The sequence below is a fragment of the Pan paniscus genome, chromosome 19 (assembly GCF_029289425.2).
Source record: "Pan paniscus chromosome 19, NHGRI_mPanPan1-v2.0_pri, whole genome shotgun sequence".
NCBI classification, from domain to species: Eukaryota; Metazoa; Chordata; class Mammalia; order Primates; family Hominidae; genus Pan; species Pan paniscus.
In genome coordinates, this window is record NC_073268.2 from 92,703,675 (window position 1) to 92,719,999 (window position 16,325).

General features: G+C 46.5%; 1 non-coding gene across 1 annotated transcript; it reads left to right on the plus strand.

Moving 5' to 3' along the window:
- Window positions 1-2,531: 2,531 nt before the first annotated feature.
- Window positions 2,532-2,634, plus strand: LOC112437722 (U6 spliceosomal RNA). Its single transcript, XR_003026266.1, has one exon. It is a non-coding gene; the product is annotated as a U6 spliceosomal RNA (small nuclear RNA).
- The last annotated feature ends 13,691 nt before the right edge of the window (window positions 2,635-16,325 follow it).

Here is a 16,325-nt window from a genome sequence, read left to right on the forward strand (position 1 = left end):
TGCCTTGGCGTCCCAAAGTGCTGGGATTACAAGTGTGAGCTACCACGCATAGCCGGAAAATATTCTTTAGAACCGTGACAAATATTGCACTGATTTGGGAGTACCTCCAGAATCAGGAACTGGACAATCAATACAAGTGGGAAAATGTGGCCGGTCATGGTAGCTCACGCCTGTAATTCCAGCACTTTGGGAGGCCGAGGTGGGCAGATCACCTGAGGTCAGGAGTTCAAGACCAGCCTGGCCAACATGGTGAAACCCCATCTCTACTAAAAATACAAAATTAGCTGGACGTGGTGGCGCAGGCCTGTAATCCCATCTACTTGGGAGGCTGAGGCAGGAGAATCGCTTAAACCCAGGAGGCGGAGGTTGCAGTGAGCTGAGATTGCGCCATTGCACTCCAGCCTGGGCAACAAGAGCAAAACTCTGTCTCAAAAAAAAAAAAAAAAAAAAAGTAGCCGGGCATGGTAGCAGGCACCTGTAATCTCAGCAACTTGGGAGGCTGAGGCAGGAGAATTGCTTGAACCCGGGTGGCAGAGGTTGCAGTGAGCTGAGATCGTGCCATTGCACTCCAGCCTGGGCAACAGAGCGAGACTCTGTCTCAAAAAAAAAAAAAGAGTAGGGAAATGTGTTTTGTTATGCAAAAATCAATTGTATTTCTGCTCTCTGAAAGTAGGAATTGACAAGCTAATTAATTAGTCCTTTTTGTTACCAAGCACCTCTGCTGCTCAAATTCTTCCCGTATCTTGAGTCAGTGCTTGCCTCTGAAGAACCCATAAATATAGAGAGCATCCAGACACTGTCATCTTTGATTTTGAAGACACAGGGCAAGTGATGTGGAGAAGCCTTTCTCTGGGGCCTGAACAATGTGAGTCAGAAATGCCGGTGTTGAAGGCTCTAGATTGTGCTGCATTATCACTGTTCACCAGATCCAAGCAACATAAATGCCTGTTGTTCTTTTTTTATTTTTTATTTTTTTCAGACGGAGTCTTGCTCTTTCATCCAGGCTGGAGTGCAGTGGCGCGATCTCGGCTCACTCTAAGCTCCGCCTCCCGGGTTCACGCCATTCTCCTGCCTCAGCCTCCCGAGTAGCTGGGACTACAGGCGCCCACCACCACGCCCGGTTAACTTTTTGTATTTTTAGTAGAGACGGGGTTTCACCGTGTTAGCCAGGATGGTCTCGATCTCCTGACCTCGTGACCTGCCTGCCTCAGCCTCCCAAAGTGCTGGGATTACAGGCGTGAGCCGCCGCGCCCGGCCCAACAGCTGTTCTTTCAGGCAGCTGAAAAAATCAGACAGGCCCTAATAGACTTGTTTGACAACATTTCTTTGGTCTCTGAATACAACAGCCATATTTCTTGTTCTCCTAAGGCTCTAATAATGACCAAAGAACCCTAGTTCATCTTCTTTTTTTTTTTTTTGAGACGGAGTCTTGCTCTGTCACCCAGGCTGGAGTGCAGTGGCATGATCTCAGCTCACTGCAACCTCCACCTCCCAGGTTCAAGCGATTCTTCTGCCTCAGCCTCCCAAGGAGCTGGGACTACAGGCACATGCCACTATGCCGGACTAATTTTTGTATTTTTAGTAGAGATGGGGTTTCACTATATTGGCAAGGCTGGTCTTGAACTCCTGACCTCAGGTGATCCGCCCACCTCAGCTTCCCAAAGTGCTGGGATTACAGGCATGAGCCACGACGGCTGGCCTCATTTTTTTTTTTTTTTGAGACAGAAGTCTCGCTCTGTTGCCCAGGCTGGAGTGCAGTGGTGCCATCTTGGCTCACTGCAACCTCTGCCTCTTGAGTTCAAGCAATTCTCATGTCTTAGCCTCCCAAATACCTGGGATTACAGGTGTGCGCCACCACACCCAGCCAATTTTTGTATTTTTAGTAGAGAAGAGGTTTCACCATATTGGCCAGGCTGGTCTTGAACTCCTGACCTCAGGTGATCCACCCAGCTTGGCCTCCCAAAGCGCTGGGATTACAGGCATGAGCCACCATGCCCGGGCCCTAGTTCATTCTCTAAGATTGTAGCCAACCATTTCCTGGGACATGGGAAGTCCTTCCACCTTCCCATGTACTCTCCTTTTGGAGGAATGAGTTTGATAGCAAGGGAGGCCTACACCACAGCCCAGTATTGTGGTAACGGGTGCAATCTAAAAGAAATGTGACACAAACTCAAAGGTTTTGCCTGTGAATTAATTCAGTTCACTTTTCCTAAGAGTTTACTATATACTGACTCCTGGGGTAAGTACTGTAAACTGTCGTGTCAATGAGTGACAGAAAACACACGGGGCCAGTAGAGACACAGAGGAGGGGCACTTGGCCAGCTCAAGTACTGGAAGGTTCCCTATCCAGTGTTCCCTACCTGACCAGTGAGGCTCACGGAGTAACACAGGGCATCAGCACACGAAAGGCAGAGGATGAGATTCTAGCAGGAAAACTCTACCCTGGCCACCAGTCCCCAGAAAGGAAGGGTTGAAAATTAATGGCCACATTGCACTTAGTCAGGCTGCAATATTAATAACCTGTGCTGTGCCTGCTTCAGCAGCAGATATACTAAAATTGGAACGATACAGAGAAAACTAGCATGACCCCTTTGCAAGGATGACACGCAAATTTGTGAAGCGCTCCATATTAAAAGGTAGTAACAATACTAGCTGTTGTGCTGAAGGCGCCTTTGTGGAGAAGTTTTCTGGAGTAGCAGGAGACTTATTTTTAATAATTATTTCTCCAGCACCAGGCACTATTGGTGCCGTGGACATAGTGATGAGCAAAATATAGCAGTCCTGCCTTCATTGAGGTAAGCTCCTAGAACAGAGACAGTGGAGAATCAATTAAACAGATAATAATCCATGCTATGAAGAAAAATGTGGCAGGGCGCCAAGGCTCACGCCTGTAATCCCAGGACTTTGGGAGGCCGAGGCAGGAAGATCGCTTGAGTCCAGGAGTTTGAGACTGGCCTGGCCAACACAGTAAGACCCTATCTGTACATAAAATTTTAAAAATTGGTTGGGTGTGGTGGCTCGTGCCTGTGGTCCCAGTTGCTGGGGAGGCTGAGGCAGGAGGATTGCTTGAGCTGAGGAGTTGGAGGCTGCAGTGAGCTATAATCGAACCATTGCACTCCAGCCTGGGCGAGAGAGTGGGACTCTGTCTAAATAAATAAATAAACAAATAAAAATGAAGCATAGAGTAAGAGCTGTGGTCAGGGAAGGCCTCTCTGAGGAAGTGACCAGGTAAAAGGAGGAAGTAAGCCATGAGAAATTTGTAAAGGCTGGGAAATGTATAAAGAAAAGAGGTTTAATTTGCTCATGGTTCTGCAGACCGTACAGGACCGCCATGACTCAGGTGGCTTACAGTCACGGCGTAAGGCAAAGGGGAACAGGCGCATCACATGCAGAAAGCAGGAGTGAGAGAAGGGGGAGGTCCCAGACTCTTAAACAACCAGATTTCTTTCCTCTTTTTTTTTTTTTTTGAAACGGAGTCTCACTCTATTGCCCAGGCTGGAGTGCGGTGGCGCGATCTCGGCTCACAGCAACCTCCACCTCCTGGGTTCAAGTGATTCTCCTGCCTCAGCCTCCCGAGCAGCTGTGACTATAGGTGCCTGCCACCATGCCTGGCTAATTTTTGTATTTTTAGTAGAGACAGGGTTTCACCATGTTGCCCAGGCTGGCCTCGAACTCCTGACCTCAGGTGATCTGCCCACCTCGGCCTCCCAAAGTGCTGTGATTACAGGCGTGAGCCACCGTGCCTGGCCAAAACATGTGTTTTGAGGCCCCTAGTTTGCTATTGTCCTGGACATACTAGCCTTCTTACTGATTTTAAAAGGGGTATAAATGATTTGGTGTGTCTTGATAGGTCTCATTTTATTTTGCTTCAGAGGCCACAAGCTATAATTATCATTGATTTTTGTTCTGTTGAAAATGTCTTTGTCAATATTCCCGGAGGTATACAGCTTGTGAAAATCGTCCAAGATGAAAAGAATGTCTGCCCCCTTGATATTTACTTAGGGAGTGAGGATAATGATCTCTTTGCAACTGATATTCTGCTTCAGAATATCATTTCTACCCAAATCAGACCAAAAAATCGTTTGTTTTTTTCTTCAGGCTTTCCATCTGGGCCCTTTGTACCCACCTCTTTTTCTATGAGACGATTTGCCGGTAGAATACTCCATTTCAACAAACAGGTCTATGGAAATAAGCAAACTAATTACATGCAGCTTCTTTTATGCTTGTGGCCCAGATTTAAGAGTTCCGGACCAGCTTGGGAAACAGATTTAGAAATGGAATCAAGTATTGACAGTGCTGTGATTGCTGAAGGCGGTCTACCTCTCCACCAGCACTGCCCATATGCTGGCAGGGTTCGAAAACCTTGTCTGAGTTGAGGAACAAGAAGGGGGCACCCCCAGGCCATCTCCCATGACCTTTGGAAGGTGCAGAAAAGCCTCGATGTCTCCATAGGAGGAAGCACAAAGTTGAGAGGAAGGGCAGGGCTCACACGCTGTCCAGGTGGCCTCTGAAGCAAATAATAGGGCCCTCCCTCTGGAGATTGGAAAGTGGATTTCCTGGTGGGGCCAGGGAAGACTAGGCTGAGTTTTCTGAGCAGGGCTTCGTTAAAGAGGGGACACCATCTATGCAGAGTCTACCCTATCCTCAGAGGTCAGCAGCAATAGATGGAACCAAGTCCAGCTGGATCTGGGGCCTCCTCACCTTGGAACTATAGTCAGCTACATTAAGACACCTCTGCTGTCTTCTTCCGTGTCCTGACCACTTCCATTTCCTGCTCTCCACACGAGGGCAGCTAGGAAGTGAGGCCTTGTAAAGAGAGGAGGCAGCAGGTATCACAGAACTAGACCAGGCCCACTCCCCAATCTCCTCATTCTCCCAGCATGCAGTGTGAGTGCCCAGCTTGTGCTGGGAAGAGGAGGTGAAGCACTGTGAACCAGATATGCGAGTGGGGCTTGAAACAGGGCTGGCCTGAGCTTTACCAGGCTAAAGTGATGAATCTGCCCAAGATATTGCTAAGGGACTGAAGGGAGTTGGCATAGAGTGGAAGCAGTGATTAGAAAATAGAAAATGGGCTGGGCACCATGGCTCATGCCTGGAATCCCAGCACTTTGAGAGGCCAAGGAAGGCAGATCGCTTGAGCACAGGAGTTCAAGACAAGCCTGGGAAACATGGCAAAACTCCATCTCTTGTTTTGTTTTTTTTTTCTTTTTTTCTTTTTTTCTTTTTTGAGACAGCGTCTCACTCCAATGCCCAGGCTGGAGTGCAGTGGCGTGATCTTGGCTCACTGCCACCTCTACCTCCTGGGTTCCAGCGATTCTCCTGCCTCAGCCTCCGGAGTAGCTGAGATTACAGGTGCCCGCCATCATGCCCGGCTAATTTTTATGTGTTTAGTAGAGATGGGATTTCACCACATTGGACAGGCTGGCCTTGAACTCCTGACCTGAAGTGATCTGCCCACCTCAGCCTCCCAAAGTGCTGGGATTACAGGGGTGAGCCCCCATGCCCGGCCAAAACCCCATCTCTACAAATACAAAAATTAGCCAGGCATGGTGGTGTGTGCCTTACTACAGGTACTCGGGAGGCTGAGGTGGGAGGATGGTTTAAGCCCAGGAGGCGGAGGTTGCAGTGAGCCAAGATCATCCCACTGCACTCCAGCCTGGGCAACACAGCCAGACCTCATCTCAAAAAAAAAAAAAAAAAGAAAAAAAGAAAAAGAAAATGGTTTCATGTTGATACCTCAATGAGGTGAGGCTTCTCAAGAAAACAACTGCACTCACACTCCTGTCTGGATACATTTCCCCCTCTCCTTTGATGTCCCCAGTCCGCCTCTTCTCTGACACTGGCAGTTCTGCCCTGAGGCCCTCTTCTCAGACTGCCCTGCAGCACTTTCTGCTACCCTTCTGTTTGGAACACTCAGAAGCCAAAGGTGCAACAACCTGTTGTTGACCTTTTCCTGCAGACTCCCCATTTCTTTGGGAGCTGTAGCCCAGGGATCCCGTAGTGGTAGGAGTCTAGCCCCAAGACTGTAGATCACTTAGGAGTTTCTTCTGTGAGAACATTCACAAAAATCAGAGGGAGGATTTTGCCAGTGAGTGCAGCCATTCCCTGTGAGTCAGTAACCCTCTGCCCTGCATCCATCCCTGCAGGAAGGACCTGCCAAGAACAATCGCCTCCATTGATGAGCAGCCACCTGCACCGCCCGGGACAGGGCAAGTCCTCTGCGGCACGGTGCATTCACCATGTAATTAGAGTCTGAGTTGTTTTGCTGAGTTTATCACATATTTTGACACTTCCTTGACAGCAAGCAGATGCCCCAAATTTTGTGTTTGCCCTGCTGGCGGTTACAGTAAATCAATAATAGTAGATAAGAAAAACAAGTAAACCTCTCAAGCCCTAAAATGCAATAAAATCTGTCATTAAAAAAAACGGGTAGGAGGAAATTTGAGGGTTATCCTGCATGAGCCACACCCAGAGCCATGCAGGGAACGAAGTCTGCAGGTCCCCCGCTCTACCTTGGTGTCACCCAGGCATCTGAGAAACTCATCCACAGAGTCCAGCCCGAAGTTGCCATTCTTCAGAATGAGGAGTCTCCAGGGCTGGAGGAGAGGCAGTCCCAGGATGCTCAGCTGGTTGCGACCCCTGTCCCCACTTGCATCTCACCCCAATCAATAGCACTATCATCAGGAATCAGGTCCCTTTTTTTTTTTTTTTTTTTTTCCGAGACAGTGTCTTGCTCTGTCGCCCAGGCTGGAGTGCAGTGGTGTGATCTTGGCTCATTGCAACCTCACCTCCCAGGTTCAAGCTATTCTCCTGCCTCAGCCTCCTGAGTGGCTGGGATTACAGGTGCCTGCCACCACGCCTGGCTAGTTTTTGTATTTTTAGTAGAGACAGGGTTTCATCATGTTGGCCAAGCTGGTCTCAAACTCCTGACTTCAGGTGATCCGCCCGCCTCAGCCTCCTGAAATGCTGGGATTACAGGTGTGAATCACCTTGCCTGGCCTCAGATCCCATTTCTTTCCCATGCAAGAAATGGTCGTCGAGAATCAGGACCAGGAAATGTATATGGGTGTGGGCATCCTGTTTTGTCAGAAAGCAACGAAATTATCAAAGATAAATTTGTTCCAAGTTCACAGATCCTATTGAATAACTGGCCTGTACTCTTAGGAAATGTCAAGGTCACAAAAGACAAAGAGACTGAGGAGCTATTCCACATTAAGTGACACTATAGAGACAGAGGTAAATGCAGTGTTTAATCATGGATTAGATCCTGGAACAGACTTTTTTTTTTTTTTACATTAAAAACATTGTTGGTCAACTGGCAAAGTATGAATACACTCATAGATTAAAAGAATTGTATGAATATAAGTTTCCTAATATTGATCATTGCTCGCGATTATTTAACAGTATGTTCTGTTCTTTACTACAATATTTACAGGAAAAGGACACTGTGATTCGTTCTCAAGTGGCTAAAACGATATATATATGTATGCCTATATATGAGAGAGAAAAATAATTAAACAAATGTGGTAAAATGCTAACTACTGGGGAATCCGGGTGAAGGGCAGATGGGAGTCTGTTGTACTAGCCTTGCAACTTTTCTGTAAGTTTATTTCAAACTAAAAAAAAATTACCAAAGGAGGCTGAGCGTGGTGGCTTACGCCTGTTATCCCAGCACTTGGGAGGCTGAGGCAGGCGGATCACCTGAGGTCAGGAGTTCGAGACCAGCCTAGCCAACATGGTGAAACCCCATCTCTACTAAAAATACAAAAATTAGCTGGGTGTGGTGGTACATGCCTGTAATCTCAGCTACTCAGGAGGCCAAGGCAGGAGAATTGCTTGAACCTGGGAGGTGAACTTTGCAGTAAGCTGAGATCATGCCATTGTACTCCAGCCTGGGTGACAGAGTGAGACTCCAATTCAAAAAAAAAAATCCAAAGGAAAAAGAAGTTCCCAGGAGCCAACACAAAAGCTCCCCTTTCCATACAAACTATATTTTAGTGAAACCACATAACCAATGAGGGAAAGTTCTTTATAGAATTTATACAGTTCATTGCAAGAGGAATAATAGAATCAGAAAACCACCATTTTATGAACTCCTATGACAATTATCAAAAATGAACACTAAGACCTTGAGGCAGAAGTTCAGGTTGATGGAGGGAACAGGCTGACTTCATTGGCCAATCCCAGTGTCGTCAAACTTGGGGTGACAAATATAGCCCTGTGAAGAATTCTGGTCACAAATTTGAATGCATTTGCATACAGTCCAGCCTTTAGAGCTCAGCGCAGGAAGTGCATCGCATAGAGGAATAGGAGACACTATACCCTGACCACCCCCTCAGCCAAGTCCAGGTGAATATTCTGTAAGACCTGGCTTCTCTAGCAAATCAATGTCAGTTTTTAAAAAAGATGAGAAGACTTAGCTGGGTGCGGTGGCTCACGTCTGTAATTCCAGCACTTTGGGAGGCTGAGGTGGGCGGATCACCTCTGGTCAGGAGTTCGAGACCAGCCTGACCAACATGAAGAAATCCCATCTCTACTAAAAATACAAAATTAGCCGGGCATGGTGGTGCGTGCCTGTAATCCCAGCTACTTGGGAAGGCTGAGGCAGGAGAATTGCTTGAGCCCGGGAGGCGAAGGTTGCGGTGAGCTGAGATTGCACCATTGCACTCCAGCCTGGGCCACAAGAGCAAAACTCTGTTTCAAAAAAAAAAAAAAAAAAAAAAAAGATGAGGAGACTGTTGTGGAATAAAAGAGACTTGGGGGCACAATTAATTGCAGTGGGTGGCTCTTGTTTGGATTCTGATTTGAACAAACCAACCAATTTCTTATTTTTTAAATTAAAAAAAATTTTTTTTCAGTCTCACTCTGTCACCCAGGCTGGAGTGCAGTGGTGCAGTCTCAGCTCACTGCAACCTCTGCCTCTCATGTTCAGGCGATACTTATGCCCCAGACTCCCAAGTAGCTGGGACTACAGGCACGCGCCACCATACCTGGCTAATTTTTGTATTTTTAGTAGAGGCAGGGTTTTGCCATGCTGCCCAGGCTGGTCTCGAACTCCTGAGCTCAAGTGCTGGGATTACAGGTGTAAACCACTGCGCCCTAAACCAAGCAATTTCAATAATCGGATATTAAATAACATTAAGGAATTATTACATGTATTAAAGGTGACAGTGATATGGTGATTATGTTTTTTTTAAATGTTCTTATTTTAGAAACAGGGTCTCACTCTGTCACCCAGGTTGGAGTGCAATGGCTTAATCATAGCTCACTGCAGCCTCAAACTCTTGGGCTGAAACAATCCTTCCCCCTCAGCCTCCTGAATAGCTGGAACTACAGCAACGCCACAACGTCCAGCTAAATTGTTTATTTTTTGTAGAGATGAAGTCTCACTTCATTACCCAGGCTGGTCTCAAACTCCTCTGCTCAAGTGATCCTTCTGCCATAGGCGTGAGCCACCGCAATTTAGATTATCTTATTTCCTTTTTTTTTTTTTTTTTGAGACAGAGTCTTACTCTGTTGCCCAGGCTGGAGTGCAATGGCGTGATCTCAGCTCACTGCAACCTCCACCTCCCGGGTTCAAGCGATTCTCCTGCCTCAGCCTCCCGAGTAGCTGAGATTACAGGCCTGTGCCACCACGCCTGGCTAATTTTTGCAGTTTTTAGTAGAGATGGGGTTGCATCATGTTGGCCAGATCTTGAACTCCTGACCTCAAGTGATTTGTGTGCCTTGGCCCCCCAAAGTGCTGGGATTACAGGCATGAGCCACTGAGCCCAGTCTAAATTCTCTTATTTCCAAACACGAATTCGTTCCCTTTTTTCCCACCAGTCAAGGCTTTAGAAAATATGGCTGTCATGTCCTTCTTGTCCTTGCCTGGTGGTCTGGTGTCTGCTTTGACCCCCACCACCCCGCCAAACCTCATCACCTGCACTTCAACAAAAAGTAACTCAATATGTGGCCAAGACCTCCAGCTTATATAGCATGGTCAAAAAAGACCAATAAAGTTGTAGATAAGAGATAGGACAAAAGTAAGTGGCTGTAGGCTTTTAAGGGTGGGAAACTGGGAGAACACTAAAGGAGGAAGGAAGGCTTGTAGATTCCTCTGGTGCCCTCTCTGGGCTGGTAAGTCTCGAGTGGTCTCCAGTAAAGCAGAATTTCTGTGCCTGCCTTTAGGCAAAAAAGGGGAAGGGTAGAGAAAGCTTTTCCTGTGTTTGCTGCTTTTGTTTTTGTTTTTGTTTGGAGATGGAGTCTCACTCTGTCGCCCAGGCTGGAATGCAGTGGCCAGGCTGGAATGCAGTGGCGCCATCTCGGCTCACCGTAACCTCCGCCTCCTGGGTTCAAGTGATTCTCCTGCCTCAGCCTCCCGAGTACCTAGGATTACAGGTGCCCACCACCACGACCCGCTAAATTTTTTGTATTTTTAGTAGGGATGGGGTTTCACCATGTTGACCAGGCTGGTCTCGAACTCCTGACCTCGGGTGATCCACCTGCCTCAGCCTCCCAAAATGCTGGGATTACAGGCGTGAGCCACCACACCCAGCCTGTTTGCTATTTTTAAATTGCCTTTAGCTCAAAATAATTTTTATGCCACAGTGGCATATTTTGGGGCATAATAGTCTGGTTTCTTACCCTTGCAAGTGTCATTCCCAAGTGCACGCCCCACTGAACTGCTTGTGCACAAATCTCCATAGGACCTGTTTCCAGGTGACTCAAGCTCAGGCAATCAGTCCCAGGAGTGGTCCTAACAAACAGACTCTAACATGGGATTTGAAGCTGGATCACCCTCTGACAGTGAGGACCCCATCACTAACCTATGTAGGGTACTGATAGCCCAAAGTTGTCAAAACTTTCCCTGAAGGTAGCCTGGGTGGAATCATGGTGGAACAGAACCGACTATCTCCAAGGCCTCCAACAGGAGGGTCATTTTATACCTCCTTATGCGCCAGTGTGGAGTGGAAGAGTCAGGACACATTCCAGGGTAGGGGGAGAGGACACGGTACCCTTGAAATTTGTTTATTTTGATGACTGAAGGAAGACAGGATTTATATTCTCAGGGCAAAAAGTTCAAACATTAGAGATAAAGCTAAAGCCTTTTCCTTCTCTCCCTCCTTCCCTCCTTTCTTTTCTTTTCCTTCTTCTTTCTTTTTCTTCTTTTTGAGACAGGGTCTTATTCTGTTTCCCAAGCTGGAGTGCAGTAGTGCAAACAGGGCTCACTGCAGCCTCAACCTCCTGGGCTCAAGGGATTCTCGCACCTCAGCCCCCTGAGTAGCTGAGACTATAGGCGTGCACCACCACACCTGGCTAATTTTTAAATTTTTCTTTAATTTTTACATTTATTTATTTATTTATTTATTTATTTATTTATTTATTCGTATAGAGATAAGGTCTTGCTGTGTTACCCAGGCTGTTTTTGAGCTCCTGAGCTCAAGTGATACTCCCATCTCAGCCTCCCAAAGTGCTGGGATTACAGGCATGAGCTACTGAACCTGGCCTTCTGATTTTTCTGTAGAGACGAGTCTCACCATGTTGCTGAGGCTGGTCTCAAACTCATGGATTCAATCAATCCTCCCACTTTTGTTGCGGTAAACTGAGGAACGGAGAGACCAATATGGCCTCCCAAAGTTTAAAGCCTTTCTTTACTATCACATTTGTCTTTAAGGGCGGAGGGGAGATCCTTTCTTGGCAACCATTTCAACCCCACTGTTAGTAGTATGTTATATACCCCTCTCTATAGAACTCTCTAGGTAATATTTATGAGGGTGTAACATAAATGAGATCATATTACACCACTGCTGTGCAATTGCTTGTTTTACTTAACCATGTGTCTTTTTTCTTTTTCTTTTTCTTTTTTTTTTTTTGAGACAGAGTCTTGCTCTGTCGCCCAGGCTGGGGTGCAGTGGCACGATCTCAGCTCACTGCAACCTCCGTCTCCTGGGTTCAAGAGATTCTCCTGCCTCAGCCTCCTGAGTAGCTGGACTTACAGGCACCCGCCACCACACCCAGCTAATTTTTGTACTTTTAGTAGAGATGGGGTTTCACCATGTTAGCTAGGCTGCTCTCAAACTCCTGACCTTTGGATCTGCCCACCTCGGCCTCCCAAAGTGCTGGGATTACAAGCGTGAGCCATTGCGCCCGGCCGACCATGTGTCTTAAGGATCTTTCCTTGTAGGTAGGTAGCATGGCTTCATCCCTTTTAACTGCTGCTAACTGCTGCATAATAGCCTGTAAGTTAGGCTGTTCCCAATTTTTCTTATCACACAGATGTTGTTGTAAACATCCCTGGACATATTTCCGTGGACTCCAAAATATTTCTCTAGGGCAGATATATGTAGGATTATTCCATCATAGCGTATCTTGTTTAAATTTTAATAAATTATATAAAATTGCTTGACCATTTATTAAAGTTGATACAATTTTAATAATTATATCATATTACTATTAGCAGAGTGTAATATGACTTTCCCTATACCCTTGACAAAATATGACATTATCAACCTTTCAATATTTTGGTGCTCTGATAGTTTAAGAATTTTTTAAAAGATTATTGCTTTCATTTGCATTTGTCTGATTACTGAGGTTGAGCATCTTTTTTCATATTTATTGGCCACTTGCTTCAATGAATTTTCATACCCTTTGCTATGTTCTTTTCTTTCTCTGCAATTTAAAATAGAAAATAAAACACCCAGGTAAACAAAACCTAGACATTTTTGTGTGTGTATAATTTTTTTTCCGTTGTGATAAACTGCAACTGCAGTTTCTCAAATGCCTTCAACCTGAAATAATCAATTTACTAAATCTGCATTTTTCTTTTTTGAGACAGGGTCTCGCTCTGTCACTCAAGCTGGAGTGCAACTGATCATGGCTCACTGCAGCTGTGTCCTCCTGGGCTCAAGCAATCCTTCCACTTCAGCCTTCCCAGGTAGCTGAGACTACAAGCACGCGCCACCACGCTCAGCTAATTTAAAAAAAAATTTTTTTTTTTTGTAGATTTGGGGTCCCTCTATTGCTCAGGCTGGTTTTGAACTCCTGGGCTCAAGTAATCCTACCGCTTCAGCCTCCCAAAGTCTTGGGATTACAGGCATGAGCCCTGCACCTGGCCCCAATCTGCGTATTTTCAGGTTGATCATCCTTAATTCCTTCAGTGGATAACATACATTCACATTGTTGTGCAACCATCGCCACCATCCATCTCCAGAACTTTTTCATCTTCCCCAACTGAAACTCTGTAGCCATTAGACAATAACTCTCCAGGCCAGGTGCGGTGGCTCACGCCTGTAATCCCAGCACTTTGGGAGGCCGAGGTGGATGGATCACTTGAAGTCAGGAATTTGAGACCAGCCTGGCCAACATGTTGAAACCCCATCTCTACTAAAAATACAAAAATTAGCCAGGCGTGGTGGCACGTGCCTAGAATCCCAGCTACTCTCCAGTTTCCCCTCCTCTCAACCCCTGACAATCACCCTTTAACTTTCTGTCTGTATGAATTTGTCCAGTCTAGATACCTTGTATGAGTGGAATCACAGAATATCTGTCCTCTTGTGTCTGGTTTATGTCGCTGAGCGTAAGATGAGGGCTGCTTGCTTTTTGGCATGTCCAAAGCCTTGTGGGTTGTGGAGGATCCACTGGCCTGATACCTCTTGGAAGTGGGCAGTTGTCCCAACCGGGCCATGCTCCAGGGACCACTCACTCCCAGCTGTGCAGCCCCCCTGAAGGGGGACCCCTCACTCCCAGCTGTGCAGCCCCCGTGGAGGGGGCAGTCCTCTTCAGTATGCCTGGACAGGGGTTCCCTTCTTCATGCCTCTCAAGGACTCCTCAGGGTGGAAGCAGTACAGCCTCAAAGCTAAGAGCCCCCAGTTCTGCACCAGGCAGAGTGGATTTGAATGCCTCCTGCTTCTTATTCACTAAGTTGGGCTAGTTACTTAGCTTCTCTATGCTTGGATTTTCTCACCTGTAAAATGCAGAGGTCGGGTGTGGTGGTTCATAACTGTAATTGCAGCACTTTGGGAGGCCAAGGTGGGAGAATGACTTGAGCCAAGGAGACTGAGGCTGCCGTGAGCTGTGATGACGCCACTGAACTGCAGCCTGGGCGGTAGAACAAGGTCCTGCCTACAAAAAAAAAAAAAAAAAAGGCAGATGCCAGCACTAATAATCATAGTGGATACTTTGCTGTGCTACCCTTATCTCTCATTAGGAATGAAGGATCTTTAAGGATCTTTCCCCCAGTTCTTGGAGTGCTGCTGCCGTCAAAAAGCCTCCACTGTCATCATGTATGGGGGTGGGGGTGCTACTCCACTGGGGAGAGTAGCTTCACAACTACTCCCCAGAGTGTCTGCTCAGCTTCTACTGAGACTGCATCACAGCTCTCCCTCCTCCCTGCGCTGAGTCCTCTCCCTTTCCTCCTCCTCCTGCAGGTCTTGACCTGGGAGCACCCCTAACAAACCTCTTACATGCCGACCTCCACCTCCATTGGCTTCCTGGAGACTCAACCTGCCACGTATCATGTTTCTCACAAGGACTAAATTGCATAGAACATAAAGTTCTAAGCTGGGCGCTGTGGCTCACGCCTGTAATCCCAACACTTTGGGAGGCAGAGGCGGACAGATCACTTGAGGTCAGGAGTTCGAGACCAGCCTGGCCAACATGGTGAAACCCTGTTTCTACTAAAAATACAAAAATTAGCCAGGCATGCCTGTAATCCCAGCTATTCGGGAAGAGGATGCATGAAAATTGTTTGAATCCTGGAAGGCAGAGGTTGCAGTGAGCCAAGATTGCACCACTGCACTCCAGCCTGGGCGACAGAGAGAGACTTCATCTCAAAAAAAAAAGAACATAAAAGTTTTTATCCCAGAGCCAGACACAGCGAACAATAAACATTAGTTGATATCATTATACTTTCTTTTCTCTCATGGTTACAAATGAAAAAATAAATAAAATTCCTCTCAAGAGGCCAAAGGGGGCTGGGTGTGATGACTCATGCCTGTAATCCTAGCACTTTGGGAGGTGAAGGCGGAAGGATCACTTGAGGTCAGGAGTTTGAGAACAGCCTGGCCAACACAGTGAAACCCTGTCTCTACAAAAAATACAAAAATTAGCCGGGTGTGGTGGCACGTGCCTGTAATCCCAGCTACCTAGGAGGCTGAGGCCGGAGAATCGCTTGAACCCGGGAGGCGGAGGTTGCAGTGAGGGGAGATCACACCACTGCACTCCAGCCTGGGTGACAGAGCGAGACTCTATTTCAAAACAAAAACAAAAAGTCCCAAGGAGAGACCACAATATGTGCTCATGGTGCCATTCTGACTGGGATCTTTTATCTTCAATGCTATATATATACACATAGGTATATACATGCTTTATTGAGATATAATTAACATACCATACAATTCATCTATTTAAAGCATACAATTCAATGGCTTTTTGTACATTCAGAGTTGTGCAACCATCACTAATCATTTTAGAACATTTTCATTACGTGTCCTCCCCCACCAAAAACCCCTGTACCCATCAGCAGTCACTTCTCTTCCCTCCACCCCACCCCCAGCCTCTGGCAACCATAAATCTACTTTCTGTCTCTATAGATTTGGCTATCCTGGACATTTCATGTAAATGGAATCATACACTATGTGGTCTTTGTGTCTGACTTCTGTCACTTAGCCTGATGTTTTCAGAGTTCATCCATGTTGCAGAATGTATCAGTACTTCATTCCTTGTTACTGTTGAATATTCCGTGATGTGGATAGATCACATTTTGTTTATCCATGCATCCAGTTGATGGATGTTCTTTCCACCTTTTAGCTTTTTTTTTTTTGAGACAGAGCCTCCATCTGTCACCCAGGCTGGAGTGCGGCGGTGCAATTTTGGCTCACTGCAACCTCTGCCTCCTGGGTTCAAGTGATTCTCCTGCTTCAGTCTCTGCAGTAGCTGGGATTACAGGCATACCATCACGCCCAGCTAGTTTTATTTTTATTTTTGTATTTTTTTAGTAGAGAAGGAGTTTCATCACGTTGGCCAGGCTGGTCTTGAACTCCTTACCTCAGGTGATCTGCCCACCTTGGCCTCCCAAAGTGCTGGGATGACAGGCGTGAACCACTGCACCTGACCACCTTTTAGCTATTATTTCCGCTTTTTGGCTATCATGAATAATGCTGCTCCAAGCATCCATGTACAAGTTTTTACGTGGACATATGTTTTCATAGGCATATGCCTAAGAGTACGTACATATTCTTTTGGTTATACACCTAAGAACGGAATCGCTGTGTCATTTGGTATCACTTTAATATTGGGAGAAACTGCCAGTTTTCCAAAGCAGCTGCACCATTTTGCATTTCCAT